The sequence below is a fragment of the Hirundo rustica genome, chromosome 3, assembly GCF_015227805.2.
Source record: "Hirundo rustica isolate bHirRus1 chromosome 3, bHirRus1.pri.v3, whole genome shotgun sequence".
NCBI lineage: Eukaryota > Metazoa > Chordata > Aves > Passeriformes > Hirundinidae > Hirundo > Hirundo rustica.
The window spans coordinates 46,286,815-46,306,488 of record NC_053452.1 but is presented as its reverse complement, the minus strand read 5'-3'; positions in this window follow the sequence as shown (position 1 = coordinate 46,306,488).

Below are 19,674 nucleotides of genomic sequence, written 5' to 3'. Positions count from 1 at the left end.
CATTTCTTCTATAATTTCCTGTTTTCAGTTACTACTGACTTCAAGTGACTTACCTCTCAGGCTTACTACTGACTGATTTTTTTTTGTTGTTTTTTCCCCTAAGAATGATAAAATAAAAGACATTTTTTTGACATTGTTCATTCATATTGCATTCAAACCTCTTAAGTATGTCTTCTCCAAATTATTTAGACTGATAGATATTTATTGAAATAGACCGCATTTATGAAGAAAAATCCTGAATTCGGATTAGTTTTAAAAACTAGGTTTCATGACAAGGGACTGAACAAATATATTTTATCACACTATCCTATCACTTTCTCCTACTTAGCACACAAGTCAGTTCCAGCACAACCATTTGTGAATGTATTTCATATGGTTGTAAATCTCCGTTCGCAGTCCAAGGTCTGGATCATAGAACATCCAGGGTACTTTCCATAAGGCTTTGAAGATGAGTATCAGATTAGATGCCTTTTTTGTTTGTTGCATATAAAGCAAGGACATTATAGAGGAAGATTATAAATAGTTCACTATAACATCAGTGTCTGAGACATTTTGTACAGTTTTCAGCACAATATGACATCATGGAAGTCGTTCCGAGAACTGTGGAACTGATCTTACCTGGTTTTTATAGATTTGGAACTCATAATTAGACTCCTAGGGCAGTACTATTTCTCTAACACACAGCTTTGTTGATGTCTAATATCAGTGAAATGTATGCAGCAGTTGTTCAGACACCAAAGAGTGTTATCTGCTGTCTTCTTTACCTGTGCATCTGTTCTAATGAAATGGCTAGGACCCTGTATGATACTATTAACCTTCTGTTAAATTGGTGGAATTTTCCACTTAATTCCAAAGATATTATGCAGTAACAGAGACACATGCACCACATCTGGCCACAATAGATAATTTGCTTAGGAAGCAAAGCTAAAAAGTAGTAAACAAACATTCTTCCAGAAACTTTCTGAACAGGATGATAAAGGCCTAGCTGGAAGCTTCTTGATAAATCATTAATCAAAGATATTATTATTATCATATGTGCAGTACAGATAGAATATTATGTGTACACATGTGCAAAAAACATATAGTTCCAGCATTTTAGCTGATATGAGGTTTTAATCTGTAGTTATGGTTAACTGCACTGAATAATAAAAGCAACTCACTTGTTAAAACAATGGAAAATAATGGTTAAAAATGGAAATAACATGATAGTTTCTATCCTAACAGGAAGTAACGTAAAGTTCTCAGAAGTATTTCTTAGATGAACCAGTGGGAAAAGCAAAAGAATAAATATCCTCCATGGCTGATATTTACAGGTGGAATTCAGAAGAACTGCCTGTTTTGTGGGGGTGTGGAAGAACAGGGCTCCCTGCTCCAGTACTGCCAGTCCTAAGGTTCAAGATGCCTCTGAAGATTTTTATCACTGATAACTGTGCTTTCCGTAGAAAAATGCAGAAAAAAAGTTTCTACTTCTGCCAAAACAATCCTGTACTGGTTTGTGAAATTAAAGGTTCTAACAACCTCTGAAGCTTAACAAAAAGTTTTCACAAGAAAACTGCCATTCCCTTCCAGCTCTTGTTTATGTTTTGTTAGCCATCTAGTTGTCTTTATGACATGCATGTAGTATGTCTACTTCTATTTCGCCCGACCTAGAAGCAGCCTTTCAAATTTTTGGTCCCTTTCTCGCACCTAATACGACGTGCTACTTACTGTAGACCTTCTGTGGTCCTGTTCTTGTTATGTTCCTCTCAAAATCTCACTTGAAAACTTGAAATCTGCCCATGTCCGTGCTCATTTGTAATTGTCACTACAACAGATACTTTACTTAATGCATTTTGCCTTTGCACAGCAAGGTCTTCTTGCTCCTGCAAACGTAGATTATGAAGGCAGCAGCGCTGTGAAGATCCATAATATGCCCTTAGCAATTTTCTCAAATAAAAACAGGGTTCTTTGTGTGATGCAGAGGCAGTACAGCGGCCCCAGTGTGACAGTGCTTCAGCGGTATCACAGCAGGATGCTGAACTGAACATAAATTGACACTATTATAAGGATTTTAGCACTTTCCTTTCATACATTTTAATCACCTAAATTAAATATTAGAAGAAGATTCATAGGTAATTTTGTGTGCACACACTCAAAGTAACAATCTATGCAAAACAAACAATGTTTGCTGTTTATAATAATAACAAGTATTGTTAACATTCAGTATTCAGTAACATGAAGGGAACTCCCAGGTGCTTCTTTGTTTTTTATAGCAGAATATACTACCGCACTATTTTGTCTTGTTGGAAGCACAGAATAAGATAATGCCAATAGGAATTAAATGGGGCAGATACTATCCTTTCTTCCTGGTGCTGTTCTTTCTTACAGCATGTCAGACTTTTCAGCTAAATATCAGTCTTGCAAACATGTTATTCCAAATGCTGTAAAACCAGAAAGATTGCATCTCCTATCACATGTCATAAATCACCCTGTGGTCAATGAAACTGAGTCAATGTAAAACGTATGCCGGTTTAGGTCCCAAATGTGACTTGGAAAGAATAAAATTAGTAGACCCAATTCCACACAGAATTTACAAGATTTTATTGCAGATTAGCAGAGTTTAAGTGAGAGTAATTACGTCTGAAACCATGTAGTTATATGCTTGTCATGATAACCCTGGAGTTCAATAATATACTGCATTTTCTTCAATTACTGTTTATCCTGAACCAATAAAAACACAGTATAAGTGTTAATTACATGTCTGTCACTAGGTACATGTTTTGTACTCTAAATATAGCCTGTATGCAAGGATTTACACAGGGATACGGTGTTATAATAAAATTTAAACAGCCAAACTTTTCCTTTTATAAAAACTTCTGCTTTTCAGGCTCATGTCTAATTGTAGTCTGGAACATGGCTGTGCCGAAGTCTGGAATTTACACTTCTCACCTAAGAACAAGAAACCATCACTGTCTGAAGCATCCTTCCTGGCAAAGCTCAAAGCTTTTAATTTCTCTTTTCATTATTTGATGGGGGGTTGGGGGGGATCATTAACACTAAGGAGGAGCTATGGATCTTGAGGCTTATATTTTGGGGGAAAATAGTTTGCTTGTGTTTTCATGTTCCTGCATCCTTTGAGTTTTTATTGCTCTTCTAATCTTTTTCTAATGTACTGTCTGCTAAATTCTGGAAGTGGAATTCTCCACTGGAAGCTGTGGAGAGACACAAATCCAAAAGAAATGGTTGGTTGAAGATGGCTGTTTATTCCCCTTTGGTCATTTTGCGGGGGCAATAATATATTATGTTTCTAAATAATGTTGGTTTAAATTAAAAGAGCACATTAAATAGTATCCTTGAAATAGAATTTCCTGGTTTTCTCAGTCTTGTAACAGGTTATGTCATTATGTAAATATTTACGTGTACTATATGACTATAAAGTATATAAGGATATATCCATCTCACACTTTTATGGATAAATGGTGATGTTTCTGGTGCCTTCTTCAGCTTGCATTCTTGCAACTGAAATACCATCAGGTTTTCGACACTGAAAAGGAATCAACAGGAAGGTAATTCTAATTTTGTTAATAATTTATGTTAACTATATGTCAGTCTCAGAAATCAATGTTTCTGCAAATAGTTGCAAAAAAAAGACCCTCTTCAAGGTTTTCCAAAATCTTGTAAACTAAGATTCGGAATGCTTCATGTTCCTGAATTTTTTTCTGAATTACTTAATATCTAAGGACCTAACTGCCTGGAACAAAGACAGGGAAATCCTTCCTTCTTATTAATATGCAGCAATCCATTGTATAATTTTCCAGTAAACTTGTAAAACCAGAAAAAAATTCATCCCCTGTCCCTACCATGACAATCTTTGCTGTGAAGTTTAGTTCTGTGATATTTAACAAATCTATTTCTAAAGCAATAGGCAGCTTTCTGGGAGAGATTTTAGTAGCCATAGCATTACTCTGAAACTTGAGTAATGTGAATAATTGTTAAGACACTTATCTACCTCAAAAAAACCCAAACTTGTTTGAGAAGGCATTATATTCACACTTTCATTTTCAAAAAATGAAATTTCAGCAATATAGCAGATTTGCATTTTTTCTAAAGAGATAAAGAATATTTTTTCCTTGGCTGCTGAAAGAGCCAATTGTAGGTAGGGGAAGGATGAAGGCAGACAGCACAAACACTAGGAACTACATGAAATTTCTCCTAGGATGCTTTACAGGTATTAATCAGATTCTAGCTACCAAAGGTCAAATTTTTTGGCAGGTTCTGGAAAAGCAACTAATTCTTTTGTCTTTGGAGACAATAAAAAGAATATTCTTCCATGGGGAAATATTTACATTACTTAAAATGCTTATAAATTAGTGATAAAAGAATTTGGTAATCAATGCAAAACTCAGTCAGACTGACCATTCTCCAACTGGATATCCTTTATGCCAGCAAGTGAAATGTATTTTTCTCATAAATATTATATGAGGTGATGATGTGGTAGCCTGGAAAAGCTGCCAGAATAAAAGGCAGGGCCCGGGGAAAGAGAAAGGGAAAGGGAAAGGGAAAGAGAAAGAGAAAGGGAAAACTTTCAAGGTCATCCAATCGTAAATATTGAACACGTGTACCACAATATCTTTACAGTAACATCTTAATTTTTACCTTCTGTCTGCTTTTCTAGTACACTTCTTCAAGTGTATCATAACATAGAGCCCAAGATTTGAATATTCACACAAGACACAAAACCATCCAGCACTTAAAAACAAAACTTAAGCTGGTCATAATGCAAGCATCTTATTTGAGTTGTGATTATGACAACACAAGTGTGGGACTACAACTGTTACTAGGCAAATTATTCGCTGTGAACAAATGATTAGAATCATAGAATCCACTGAGTTGGAAGGATCATCCAAGTCCAACTCCTGGCCCTGCACAGGACACCCCAAGAGTCACACCATGTGCCTCACAGTTTTGTCCAAACACTGCTTGAACTCTGTCAGGCTGGAGCTGTGACCACTTCTCTGGGGAGCCTGTTCCAGTGCCCAACCACTGGTGAAGAACCATTAAGTGAAGAACCTAATTTAGCTTTTGAGTCAAAAATTGTATGCTATGTCATTCACTAATATATTTTTTTATTATTCATCATTGTTAACAAAATACATGGCCATAGTTTTCAGATGTAGACACTTGGGTTCTGCCTTAGAATACTTTTCACAGTTTCTGTGATGTCTGTAGTGTCATGTAAGAGACAGAGTATTGTTTCTGCTGCCTCACTGGGTGACAGAGCCAGAAGGAGAAGCATTACATACCATACGTAAGCACAAATAACCCTGTGCACATGCCACTGCAGATAACTGAGGAAAAAAATAGATGTTCCTCACATACCCCTCAGAGAAATCTGTAACAAGGCTTATTCCCACCATTATTTCACAGGCCAGCATAAACACAGGCTCCCAGTTTTCACAGTTAACTATTGATTTATTTAATATAGGATAATTACACTGGTTAAATAATTTGTTTTACTTTATCATTATTATGAGTTTATTCCAGCCTTCCTTTAAGTTACTCTAATGTCCTCTGCATGAGTTATTTGGCCTGGAAAGGCATGCATGAGCTATAATTTCCTTTTGACATTAAAAGCCACAAATCTAAACATCATTGCACTATTGCAGAGGAAAGAAATGCTTGGCTCTTAACTCAGGATTAGTCTCTGTAACCATTAAGAAGTGAAAGCTCCATGGAGGTAACAGAACCAAAACCACTGAGATTACATTCCAGTCACAACAAGCACTTAACTGTTGTAGATAAGGTATGTGGGAAATTATATATAGTAAATAACCAACATTCACTTGTCTGTTTCACTAATATGAAAGAAAATAGTCATTAACACAATTGTAAACCAGAAACAAATAGATTAATTCATTGAAAACCAATAGTTATTATAAAGGAGTAGCAGAATTCCTGAATTGGGAGTCTCGTATCACACACCAGGAATAAATCAAGACATTAACAGTACTTACAGCATTCTTGCTAGAGCACAACACTTATATTTGCTATGGTTCAGTTACTTATATAATTAAAAAGAAAACTATTCTGAAGCTCTGTGAGGAAACTATCTTACATAAATATTTAGTTTAGGTACCTAGTATCTCATCCCATAGCACTAATGAAATTCTTCACCTCTAGAAACTGGAAACACCATCTGTTTGTGACTGTTCACTGAACAAAATAGGGACAAAAATGCATCTAAATCAAAATTTATAGTGTATAATGTGCTCAATTCTGAAAAGGAAGGATTTGGGGATTTGTGCTGTTATTTTAAAGACAGATACAGTTTGCTATGCTGAACTGGACCTAAAATCTGTGAGAGCTATTTTCTAGTCAGCTTCTGTGGCAAGCAAAGATCTGATGCAAATTGAAACTGTCTAGTTCTCCCCTCATTTTCAGTCATCAATTTTTGACCTCGGTTGAATATGTTTCATAATCTTTTGTACAGTTGACTTTTTAATGAGTTCTCCTATTGTGTAAAAAATTCTCATTTAATCTTGCTTAAAACCCAATGACTCTTGTTGGATCCAACAATACAGAAATCATTGATTGTTTCAAAAATATTTTCTACCTCTTGATTGCATGGGTCTAACAATACAGAAATCATTGACTGTTTCCAAAGTATTTTCTAGCTCTTGATTTGATCATTTTGTAGCATCACTAAAATCTTAGATGTGATTATTTGGTAGAACTCTTCGCATAATTTTCAGGAATACTAGTACCTTCCAGACCTTATTTTTCCTATTCAGTTCTGCCTCCCAGTTCATGGATTCTGCTGTACTTCTTGTAGCTCAAATTGATTCCATAGTGAAAGTTTCATTACATTTCCCAGAACATGGCATTTAAAAAAAAAAATCTCTATCATCTCTGTCAGTTGCATGGGTATCTCACCAAGTGACCAGTGAAAACAAGCTGAACTGTTTCCTTTTTGCATCATCTCAAATTCTTAACTAACGTGCTTCTGCTTTCCTGACAGCAGAGAGTAATTTTGTAGTCATTGAAAGAGAAAGACAGAATTAGATACTATATCAGGTATTTCCCATCTTTATTATTGATTTTCTCCCTTTGATCTTAATGGTATATAATATTAATCAATAATGTAATATCAATCAGAGTACTGTAGTATCTTTCTTTTCACTCCTAGTAGTGCACAGCATTCAGTAAACACTGTGCAGCCTGTTAAGTATGTTAACATGACACTGCATTGTGTGCCTTATGACAGCAAAATAATCAGCTAAAATCTGTATCCATGATGTAAGGATTGAAAAGTGGTGCTAGTGAGTCACTCTGAGCAGTATGATTTTACTTCATTAAAAGCAAGAAAATCACTCTTACTCCACTTAGATGATCCACCTAAGATCATCTTCTCTTGCAGGTTACTGAGGTCATTTCAATAGCTTTGGAGATTTTATGACTCTAGTTCAGTCAGGCTAACCTCCTGGAAATCACAGTGGGAAAAGGGCAGCTCAGGGCAGGATGATTCGGTCTGAGTAAAACGAGAGTTCTCACTCCACGGGATGACTGAAGCATCATCCAGCTCCAGCATTTCAAGACCAGCATATTCCTCAGCAAGGAAGGGAAACTGCACTGCAGTGTCACCCACCCAGAAATTAGAGAAATGTACAGATATTTATAAACCACATATAAGTACATTTCCACACGTCATTTCAAGGCAGGCACAGTTTCAGTTGAAAAAAGCAGCTTTACATTAAAGCAGAACCCCCGGGCTCTTCTGCATATCATAAACGGGGATTTTAATTGTCCAATTAACATTTTTTTTTATTTAGCAATATTTCATGATTTCTAGCATTAACAGCAGCTCTGCAGCTCAGGTTTCTCTGACAACTCTGTCTAATCTGCTTATTAAATGTTTTTTACAGACTTGGTTCCATGCTTGCCTCTTAGTATATATAGTCATCAGCAAAAAAGTGGGTGTAAAGCTCTCCCACAACAGACTGATAACATTCTACACACACATTATCCAGATGTATATCACTACAAAGCAGCAGAGAATAAGGATTTTATGCTTTGGAACAATATTGGTTGATTTTGAGCTGTTACAGGAAGCTACTAGAAGGAGCTCATAAACAATTAACAATAGGACACTCATGTTTCTGCTGATTTAGCAGAAGGCAACAATTTGCTGGTGATTCACTGCTTGTCTCCCAACAGAAACACATAATTTGATAATCCATTTCAGTCCCTGCCTGGTGATCCTAAAGGATAATGTTAACGTTCTTCACCTGTCTTAGCTCACAGAGTAGGTATAATGAAACTACACATATATACACAGATAAGACTGTAGATATACCCATCAGCATTAAGTGAGGATGGAGATCTCAGTGCAAATAGAGCAGCACCAGCTGCAACATCCACTCTGAGTTAGATTTTAAGAGTGACAGAACTAAGACTGCTTTCCTCCTGCTGCAGAATGGCACTTAGAAGGGAAAAATAATTTCTATTTCAACGCACTTGGAAAAAGACAGACCCAGCACATGGTCTTATCAGCCACTCCAAAACCTGGCAAACTCCGAGCCGTGTCTGATGACTACAATGCTGCTTTTAGCTGCCCTTTTAGCCATGGGTTCAGAGCAGGGAAAGGAGACGTGCCACAGCTCTAATCAGCTAAGTCACACCTAGGAAAACACCCGCACACAAAGGTCAGAAAAAGGCCTCTAAGAGGAGGGTAGAAAAGAAAATGAGATAGGAGGTGATGGTGAAAGCCAACTGTTGTACATTGCATGGGTTCCATTTGGCATCATGGATTTATCTTAACTCAGGGGAATGATAACACCCTTTATTCTCTTTGGTGGACGTAGGCAGAAGATCTGTCAGCATTAGATGACAATTTTCCATCAGCCTCATCAGTCCCTTCCCTTCATTTCAATATTTGTAGGCCTAAAGAACCAGTGACAGGGGGAAGATGGTGGATTTACTTACAATGTTTAATTATTTTAGAAAGATCAGTCACTGGTGTATTTTGGTTTGTTTTTACACAATGGAGTACTTTACGTATTTGGCTCCCTATTATTAAAAAGAAGAAAAAAGTCCTAATCAGGCATGGCGAAAGGAAGTGAATCACTGGAATTGTATTAAAGGAAACATTTCAGCACAAGGGGAAATAACCATGTCATTTCTTTAAACCCTGCAACACTCAGTAACTGCATTTTTCAAAGTACAAAAAGCCTATTTTCCTCAGTTGTCTTAGATTATCAGGTTTGCCCTTGAGCATACAAAAGTCACTAGTTTAAAGTCCAATTGGATTTGCCTTTGATTTGTTCTTGATCCCACAGAATCTTGGCATAATAAAGATTAGATCTAGAGATAATAAAGATTTCCAGCCTTCCCAGTATTATTGCCAGTTGCAGCTTTCTTCGTATTTTTCTGAGATTTATTTGTATCTATCAGCTTCCTTCAGGATATTACTTCATGTCGCAGAAATTGTATTGCAAATTTTAAAAACCAGTTATCAATCCAAAATTATCTTTTTTTTTTTTTTCTATTAATTCTTCTTAGTGTGCTGAAAAAACCCTTTTAAGCATACATAATTTAGGATATTATAACTAAGGGTCCTGCAGAATGCATATTAGAATTTTGCTTGCATACGCAGGGCCTGTTCCTACAACTCTCGTTCTTCTGGGTGGCTTTGTTATGATAAGACTGCAAAAATGAGACTTTTTAATGTGACAAATTAAAAGGAATGTGAACAAATTTTTGACTCCTATGCAACTGAAAGTGTACAAGGATCAATTCATGTGCAGAAACAATGGCCCAGCAACGGAACATGTGTCAAGAAGAGACAAGTCATTTGACATTAAAAAAACTATATAAATACTTGGGGCCCATCTTTTTGATCAGAATATGAATCACACAAACTACGTACTCATGAAAAAGCCCTCTCTCTCTCCACTTAGTGGAATACATCCAATGTAGATTTCTCAGGGAGGCTGTGCTCCCATCTGTGGTGACATTAGCAGCAAAATAAAATCTCTGCATATGCTTGCTACCTGTTTTCTAAAGTGAAACAGAAGTTACTCCATGAGGGGGAAAAGGCAATGCGACAGCCACAAGCAGGTATGCGGCAGCAGGTTACGTCTGTGGGATGAAGGGCTGGGCTCTGTGGGGAAACGAAGCAACAGGGCACCTGCCCTGGGCCACTTGGGAACCACACTGACCAGGAGCATCACACCTGCCAGGTCTGTCTCGCCTGGCGTGCTCAGCGTGGCAGCAAGAAGTTCCTCCACAGCGTGCGTTCACAGAGGTCATTTCCACTGAGAAATCTACAGACGAGGAAAACAGTTCTAGCCCTGCATACCCAGTACAGCTGGGATTTGTTTTTGTGTGCCATCCCAAACATACAATGCTCGGAGCGCAAAATTTTGTTACAGGTAATTTAACTACACATTCAGTATAAGCTGGAAGTACACAGATACATGGGACTGTTACAGAGCCATCGCCCTGAAGACAACCAGTGCCATAAGGGAGAGAACTGGTACAGGAACATCCATGAGAACATTGTTGTATAAGGGCACTTAATCCCATTATAACAAACAACACTTTCATCACAAGATCAGGATTTCAAGCATTGCACTGTCATGGGAGGAAAACAAGAGACCCAAAAGGATATCAGCAACGCCATACTGATCAAAAATCAACTTATGGAATGGTTTATATAGGTGATGTAATTATATAATGCTTAACAACCAGGCCAGGAGGAAGTTCCTTGCCCCAACGAACTCTAATGATGGTTCTTAGCATGTGCAGTAAGGAAGCAATAGCAGAGCCTGATGCTAAGAGTAGTTTTTGAAGCAAAAGGTATTTGACAGCGGGAAAGTGTGAAACTGTGCCTCATTTGACCATGGAGGTGGACACCACATGCCAGAGGAGGAGCAATAGGGCCAGAGAGACACCAAAACAGTGGAAGGGATAAAAGTGCATAAAAGAAGGTTTGATAATTTCAAAGGGTGAGGAAATCACAGAAGCTTAGATCTGAACACATATTTTGCTTGCAGAATTGTACAGATGGTTACTATTTCATCTCAAAGTAAAGGCCATTACACTGTATGTGCTGGCTTCTGCTCAACAAATACATTCTGCTTCTTTCCTACCCCCATGAATTTCCCATTTTTCTTTAATATGAATTTTAAGACATTGGAGCTTACATAGTCCCAGCCACAGATCGAAAAGGTACAGGTGAAATGTAGCTCCAAGCTGTTCTCTGGTCCTCCTCCACCCAGTTACTTAACCAGATCTCTGGTTAAGTACAAAGCTATAAAATTCCCTTTAGGTGACCAGAGGCTTGTATATTTGTGTGCCTCCTGACTGATAATCATCTCCAGACACTCATACATGTATTTAGGGATGGCAGTAGACATGAAACTGAAGAGCTGAAATCTAAAAGTCTTCTATGCAACAGACAGAATGTTTCCTTCTCGGTCTGGTCTTTTCTTTCCCTTTCAGTGTTACATAAAATAACCTTATATGTTTGTTTCCATTTAGTTGTCAGCTATAGTGGATATTTTTAGTACAAAAATTTCAACACTATCTCGAAACAGTGTTAAGCTAAGGACAGCCAATGACATGAACAAGTGTAATTTGACCCTATTTTTCTAAACAATAGAAATACTGAAATAGTCAATCTCTCATGCTGTAGCTGTGTTTTCAAACTAAAACTGCCAAGAGGGAAGGAATGCAGTAAGCATCTTTGAGTATACAAATACTGTAGAGAAGATGTCAGACAACAAGTTTCTTGAAAGATTTTAAGCAATGTAGATGTGGGAAATTATCGTCTTCTAAATTATCTCCTTATCTGTGACTACTTCTGTGTTTGTCTCAAGTAGCATTTGCCATCTTCTCATTTTCACATGCAATTTGCTAACTTTTGGTAAAAGAAAATACTTTATTTCATGTTGAGCCTATAACAGACAAAGAAAAGAATCACAATAAATACACTAATGCTGTCTAGACCTCTGGCAAGATTTACAAAGATGCTGGAACCGAGATAGGTACATCCTGTGTAGCAGTGATGCCTGCACAAACACTTGAACTTCTGATAAAATTTAAGCAACCTGAAAAAACCCCTTAGTTCTATGCTGCCTTTCACAGTCTCCTGAGCCAAAGCAGCACTCTAAGAACAAGCTGCAGGAGACAAAAAGTCTTTTCTTTTTAAGAGTTTCCCTCAATTAGGTGGATGACAACAGTTTTTGTTTGTAGCCTGAGAATGAATGAAGAGTGACAGAGAAAATCTTAATCTCTAAGGAGACATACTGTTTTGCTTTAATGGAAGGAAATCTAGTCCTGTTAAAAGAAACCTTTCAACGCAAAGCAGACTTACTTCCTTCAGTAATATTATTCAGTATTTAAATAACCAGTTTAACAAGAACACAAAGACCTAATTTCAGAACTGGATATCGGGTGGATATGCAATTAACAGCCCAAAGGGAATTACAGTCTGAGCCTATTTAAATGACTGTTGTGATTAAGATGTTTGACTGTCCTCTTTCTTTCCTATTTGGACTTATTAATAGCCCCATATCTCAGTGATTCCATCTAGGTAAAGGGACTCTCAAAGTGTTCCTTTCCATTTTCAAAAGGTACTTTCTAGTGTCATCACTCTGAAGCTTCATATCACCATGTAAAATTTTGGCTTACATATCTTAAGTATTTTTATATCAACTGCTGTTTCAGATTGCCTGTTTTGTTCTCCCACTCAATATAAATATTTATTCATTATCCAAGATTTAATTTTATCTGCAAAGGTAATTGATTTTTAGCTTTTATCATCTTTAGTTTTGTTTCTGAATTGTCAGTGGTACACACATGCTAAAAAACTGATCATTATACTCCATTTATAATAAGAATTGCATCTAGTTGAACAGGTATTTTTGGTGACCTGTTTCAAAATTATAATACATATCATTTTGATTAGAAATAGTAATTTGTCACATAATAAAGCAAGAACCATGTTTGTCTGAAATTAAGAAGGTGGCTGACTATATATCCAGCTTCGATACTGATAAATCCTGTCTAGTTAACCTTCAGAGTAATTTTCCTAAACTTTAAGGGCTGTATGAAAAGAGGATTACCAAGCTTCCCAAGTAGAATATTCAACACTTTTAGCCTCTCATGTTTTGACTTTCACAAGATATTTTTTGCTAATAACTGGCCAAAGTGAGGGCTCTGGGTTTGATTTACTGTTAGCCAGTTTAAATATATAGTATTGTAGAGACAGACTTGAACAGTGAAGATGCCTAATCTTCAACATTTGTTAAAGACAACACAATTACAGCCATGCACTCATCAAGACAGAACTTGATTTGTTTGGATTTTATGCCCTGTCTTTGACTTTCCAGCTACTTATGAATAATTGCATAGTGGGAAGCCCCTACAAATCCAAATTCTTAAGGAAAAAAACTCATTGCTTCAGTTCTCAAAAGCTAACGTTAGCATATTAAGTTTTGCCTCCTAGTAAACTTAAGTGAGGCCTCCTTATAACTCTATGAATCTAAGAGTTTCTTCTCATATATCTATAAATATTATTCAGGGATCTCAGAGTGACCGTGAACAGATTCTGGTGACTGAGAAAGCTAGCAAGAAATGCCTGTAGTGTTTTCCCTGATCTAGCCTTTCTAACAGAGCACAACTCAGCAAGAATATATTAAAGAATGGAATTGCAAAATTCAGGAGGGCAAAAGTATAGCCAGAGGTTTTCCCCTGAGTCATTGTCTGCAAGCACATGAGAAGAATCATACCATCTATAGAGAGTAGGTATTTCTGAAACAAAATCAAGCACCAGCTAAAGACAGATATATTAATCCTACAGCCTACATGGCTTTCTAAGAAAGATACAATTTAAATCAGAGGTAAAGGTATTAAGCAGAATTAACTGATAAGGTCCTCTAATCTTCTTTTGTAAAAAAGATTAGAGTAAGTGATGATTATAATAGTCTCTTCTGAGCTTAAAAGCCATGAAAGCCTTGCTCTGCTTCCCCCCCCCCCCCCAAAGTTGATCATCAAGCGTGAAGTGCCTCTTGACATTTTTGGACAAGTCCCAAGATAATACAGATATTGCACAGATTATCAAAATTTAGAACATTCCCTAAAACTTTTGAGAAAAAGAAAATGCTGAAGAACTAGCCACACAGAAGGTTTAGGTAAGAGGATGTGTGTATTAACAAGATTTTTCACGTACAGCGTTTGTCTGTTCTTACTGCACTTGCTGCTTTGCTAACTCTTAGCGTGTCTGTCAGGCTGGCAATGCTCATGTAAACTTGTTTTGCAGCAGCTCAGTTTTTATCTGGTCTTTGCAGCTTAGGGGGCTGGGAATGCTTCTCTATTTACTTCTCTTCTGCAAAACCACAGAGGCCCTTCCAGCACACAGAAACTATTAGAGTGATGAATTAGCCATTCCCTCTGCTCCCAGATGTAACCATCTCAGTTACTCATACGACTAAATATTTGTTGTCATCTCACATTTGTAAGTATTCTACCGTGGCCAAAGTAGGAAGGCAGCAACACATAAATCAAAAGTTTTATTTTTCCATTCCATATGCCACAGTCTGCTAGAGGATCCAAAACAGACTGAAGTAGCTGTAAAGAAACACAGACCTTACAGCTGTGTGTCCAAGAGAGCAAATGTAGTCTTTTACCAGACCAGTTAATGTTGTGTAGACCTGTTATAACAATTACTTGCTTAGAGATTTTAGTGCCTTGTTTTTCTTGTGCTGAATGGAAGAGCAGTTCAGCTGCTTTTCTGAATCTATCTCCAAATAAGTATTTTTCTTTCCATCGCCCATACAGGGAAGCGAGCACAGCCACATTCCTAAACCGGGTGCCCATTAGGCAACGTGACTGCCCTGTGCTCAGCATAGCACACACTGCCATCCACAGCCAAGGCAGCTTTTTGCCAGTTGGAGCAGACAGCAAAGCACACTCTCCCAGCAGGCTTCTCTCATGCGCTGGTGTCGCTAGCTATGTAAGGACACAAACCCACTAAGAATCATCCTTGCAGCCCTCAAAAGTATCCACAAGAGCAGCAAATGCTGCCTGAGGAAGGGATTCCCCTAGCAGCAGCCCACACATTCTCCACTGTCCAGGAAAATTTAAGCCTGAGATGGCCCTCCCTGTCCTATTAATCTCTGTCTCCCCTAGTAAGGATTTCCTTCCTTCCCACACAGTAAGTAAGCTTGATGGACTCTTTTTGCCATGTGCCAAAAGGACACTTTTATTGTTGTTGTTTTTTTTAATTTTAAATGAATAAATTAAAATGTCAATGACCTGGACTTGCATGAGAGATTTAGTTATTTTGCCCTTTTATTTGGGTGCCATTTGTGCCTTTCTCCCTTTGCTGCCATTGGGGAGAAGGTCAGAGAAGCTGTGTGAAATGCATGGCTTTCTACTATGCTCCAAAGTACAGTCTAGGGTTCCTTCCAATTGTTTCTAGAAAATTATTCTGCATCTTAAACTCTTGTGGTTTGTCTCCATGCCTGGGAGTTTTGGATTGCCATTTGGTAAGTGAGCAGAGAGATATTTTGGGGTAGTAGTCTTTTAGTCTGGCCAAAATTAAGTACAATTAAAATAAAATAAGGGAAAAATGTGGCAAGTTTTAGTCTAAAATTGTTGACAGAGCCATCACAATGAATCATCCCAGTTACATGTTTCAGATTTTTACCATATGATGTCACTTCTCTATAGCACAACAGTGATTTCACTATGTGACTCTTGCAGAGTAATTGCAGATAAAAAGATGGATATCTTTCAGTAAATTAGTTGGTAGAAAATCCTTAGTATGTCAGGACTTGGTGAGTTGTTGATCAGGCAGTTACCAGGGGGAAAAAAATAAAGGTCTGTCTTTCATTTCCTGCCTACAGGTTCCTGCCAGCCTAGTTCTGCAAGGTGGGGAGGAGACAGATTCCTCCTTGAAGCAGTCCGGGAGACAAACCCCTGACTGCACCATAGTTGCACCAGGAAAGCAGCACTGGTCTTGGCAAAGCTTCTTTGTGCCACACAGAGCAATTTTCTTATGCTGTTGTGCAAAGCAGAGCCCTCTACTGCTGTGTTTGCTAACTCACAAAAACATGATACAGCTATTTAAGACGAGGGTTACGGAGTCATGTGCTGATTGTGGGAAGGATGTAACCGTCCCCATTGCTGCTAACATCTAGGCTTTTGTGACAATCACTGTGCTCCTGCACTCTCCCATGACCACATTTGAGCAGGACTTCATTTTAGATCTTATCAAGAAGTCTTTCTTCCCACAAGGAAAGATTTTGAAAAACTGTCAAGACTTTTGTTTCTACATTTACTTCTTCAAATACTTCAGAGATTCTGAACGCTTTCATTTACAGTTCTTAGAATAAGTGCAATCCAACAGAGTTTTGACAGTCCAAAATATTTATTTCCACAGTACTTCTTGCTGTTATGATTTATAGACCTGCATGGGTATTTTTACTATGCTTTTTAATTCATAGTAAAGCCATAACTTGCAACGTGGTCCTTGGCTGTCAGTGGTTCAATATGAATAAACAAACTTGAGCAATAAGAACCTAAGTCAGTTACCCTTTTAGTCAAAGAAAAGTTCATGTCTGAACTGTGGACTTTTCAGCCAGATCTCATTACCACACTTTTCAAGTAAGCACTTCAGAACAGTTTAAACATGGCCAGCAAACCAGGAACATGAACACTGGCAGGACAAGCTCAGTGTCCTGTCAGTAGCATTACACCTTCCAGCTTAAAACATGACGGCTTTTTTCGCCCTTTCTCCCACATTTCTAACCTTAATTGCTGTGGAGTCAGGGCTGCCATTTAGCAGACTACTTGAGCTATGCATTAACATGTATTTAAGGCGACACTCACTCCTACAAAATAAAAGTAGTCCTCACACCCTGCCCACCTTTGTCTCTGCATCTCTTGGGCATTCACAGTAAGCAGCTGGATAGTGAAACGACAGTGTTATTTAGATGCTTTGGCTTCCCAGGCAGTTTGGGGAGAGGGTCAGGGCTGCAGCCACTAAGGTAGCTGAGGCATCCTCCTGCAGCCACGAGCACCGGAGCCAGCAGGGATGAGTGCTGAGGCTGGGGACGGGGCCAGGCAATGACAGCACCAGCTCCCAGGCACGAACACCACCAGTAGGTCACTGGCAGGCTTCCACTTGAGCAGACCACTGTGCATTAGTGCAGTCTAAATAGGCATTTGGCAAGCCTCACATCATCTCACACAAGAGCATCTCACGCCTTAATGCCACCATTAATTCCACACTAAGCACAACCCTTTTCAAGGAGGAAGCAATAAAGAAAGGCAAAATTCTTGAGGTAACAGTGCAGAGAAGGCTCAAGAGCTGTGGATCCAGAGAAGACACCTCACTGACAACTCCAGTGCTTTCTGCAGCATTACTACAATGCAGTGACAATCAGAAAAAATGGGAGTAGAAGTAGTTGAAAAATAATATAAATCTGAACGCAGTCTGATCCAACTCAGTACCATGTTAGATATTAGGAGTAAATTAAGTAATCTTGAAAATCCTAGCAGTTTGTCTTCACTATCCAAGAATAAAACCTCAGGCCAGTCTTTCACAAAATTCCATTATAAGTCATGGTGTTGCAGGAGATATGTAAATGCCCAGTTTTAAGAAAGAGAAAATATAATTGATTTTAAACCTACTAAACTACTATGGTAATGACATGCATGGGAATTAAAATATGCAGTCTCAAAACCAGAAGGTGTGGAAAAAAGGAACTCAAATTGCATTTCTCTGAAGCAACTATTAAAATAAGATAAAGGGGTACAGATAATACCATTCAAGGGATATCTGTGCAAGTGTGTTCAAAAGGTGCTCCTCTTCACAATTTGTCTATGGCTATCTCAAAACCTTTACTTCTAGTCAGTTAGGAATAGGTTCAAACTGACTTTATCTGACTTCCTCATGCACGGCACATGCATTTATTTTATTGCTTACCCTCTGATATGCTGATGCCCAGCAGCTTCTCAAACATGTACCTGATAACACAGCGCTTCCTATAAATTTGTAATACTTATTGCAACATCAAGAATGATGAAAGAAAAAAAATGCAGATGCTGTCAGCACAAAGCAAATCTATTTGGCTGATGGATGATAAGAATTCCTCAGTAAGAACCTTGATAAAAAGTTTATATTGTTCTTCCCATGTGAACAGCACCCCTTGGTAATTATCCATTCCTATATGGCACTTGGATCCTTTACATAATCAAAAGTTGTAAGACTATGTTCCCACACCAGTAGAAAAATTAATCACTCCACTTAACATCTCTGTGGCAGAAGAGTCTGGTATTCTCCATTTCACATGCAACAAAGAATACAATTGCCCACAAAGCATGTGAAGAACTGTGCTTAGCTTTACTCAAAAGGCATATTGCATAAAATCTGTAAACTCTCAAGCTGAATATAGAATTCTCACTCTTTCTAAAGACTATTCATGCTGATCCACACAAGCATTGATGATTAACTACACTGTGCTCCTCCAGCTCTCCTTTATGAAGCATAAGGCTGTGCTTGTAGGATGGCACACACCTGCTAGATACATATTTATGGAAAAAAATCCAATCTCTGCGTTCACTGCCCTTACCTCATCTGCTTACATATATACTGTCCAGTTATCTCTCTGAAAGAATGAAATATTTTATGCTTATACATATTTTTTTCCAGTAAAAAGTTATTTCTTAAGACTATTGTGCCTTTGAAAATATAACAAACTCAGCAATGTTTTTTGTCTAATAATCTAACATCCACTAGTCGTGCATTTGAGAATTTAAAAAAAGGTATGTAGCAGATTTCAGATTTTGGGATTGGTGAGAATTTCGCTGGCTAATAAAACACAACCTTGCATACAGTATATTTGGCTTCTACAGAGTAACTGGGTAACTGTATTCAGCAACATTTCATTTTACTGGGAAAAGGCAGCATGGTTCCTCTCTACCAACAGAATATATTTTAAAGTCAGACCAATTGCATTCTAAGATGGATCAGGTTTATATTATATTAAATAATATATTATTTATATTATATTATTATAAATTGGAGTTCAGCCAATCCTTGAGTTTTGACAGAAAGATCAAAAGATTACAGGGACTACATTATCTACAGTTTTTCATTAAGGAGTCATATCCATTGTTTTTAAGAAAAAACATCTTGGAGCTCAAATTGGAACACAAATTACAGGCTGCTAAGTCATATCTCAAGTGCTCTGTTGCATGATTATCCAGCTGTCAATTCTGCGATCCTATAAGCAGTGGCATCTTCCAAACTGTGCTGCACTAGTTGCTTCTACAGGCAATACTTTCATGCACTGTTGCAGCTACTCTGTGGCAATAGCTGGTCAAGAATCCCAAGAACCAAGAAAAAAAATTCACACAAACTCTTAGAAGAAAGCAATTTGCTTTGTGTGCTGACAATTTTCCACAGTAGCTTCATAGTAAATCAAGAGATGACATATGGGAACTGGATTTCACTGATCCCTAGCCATCAGACAGGATGAGTCTACATCATTCTCCAAGTGCACACTTGGCTCTTCTCCCTGCATACATTTGGGCATAGGGCCATGCTGAAGCTGAGTGCACCAGAAACTTGATGCATCCTGCAGTCTACACTCAGCCCATCTCCCTGAGTGGGCAGCAGTGTTG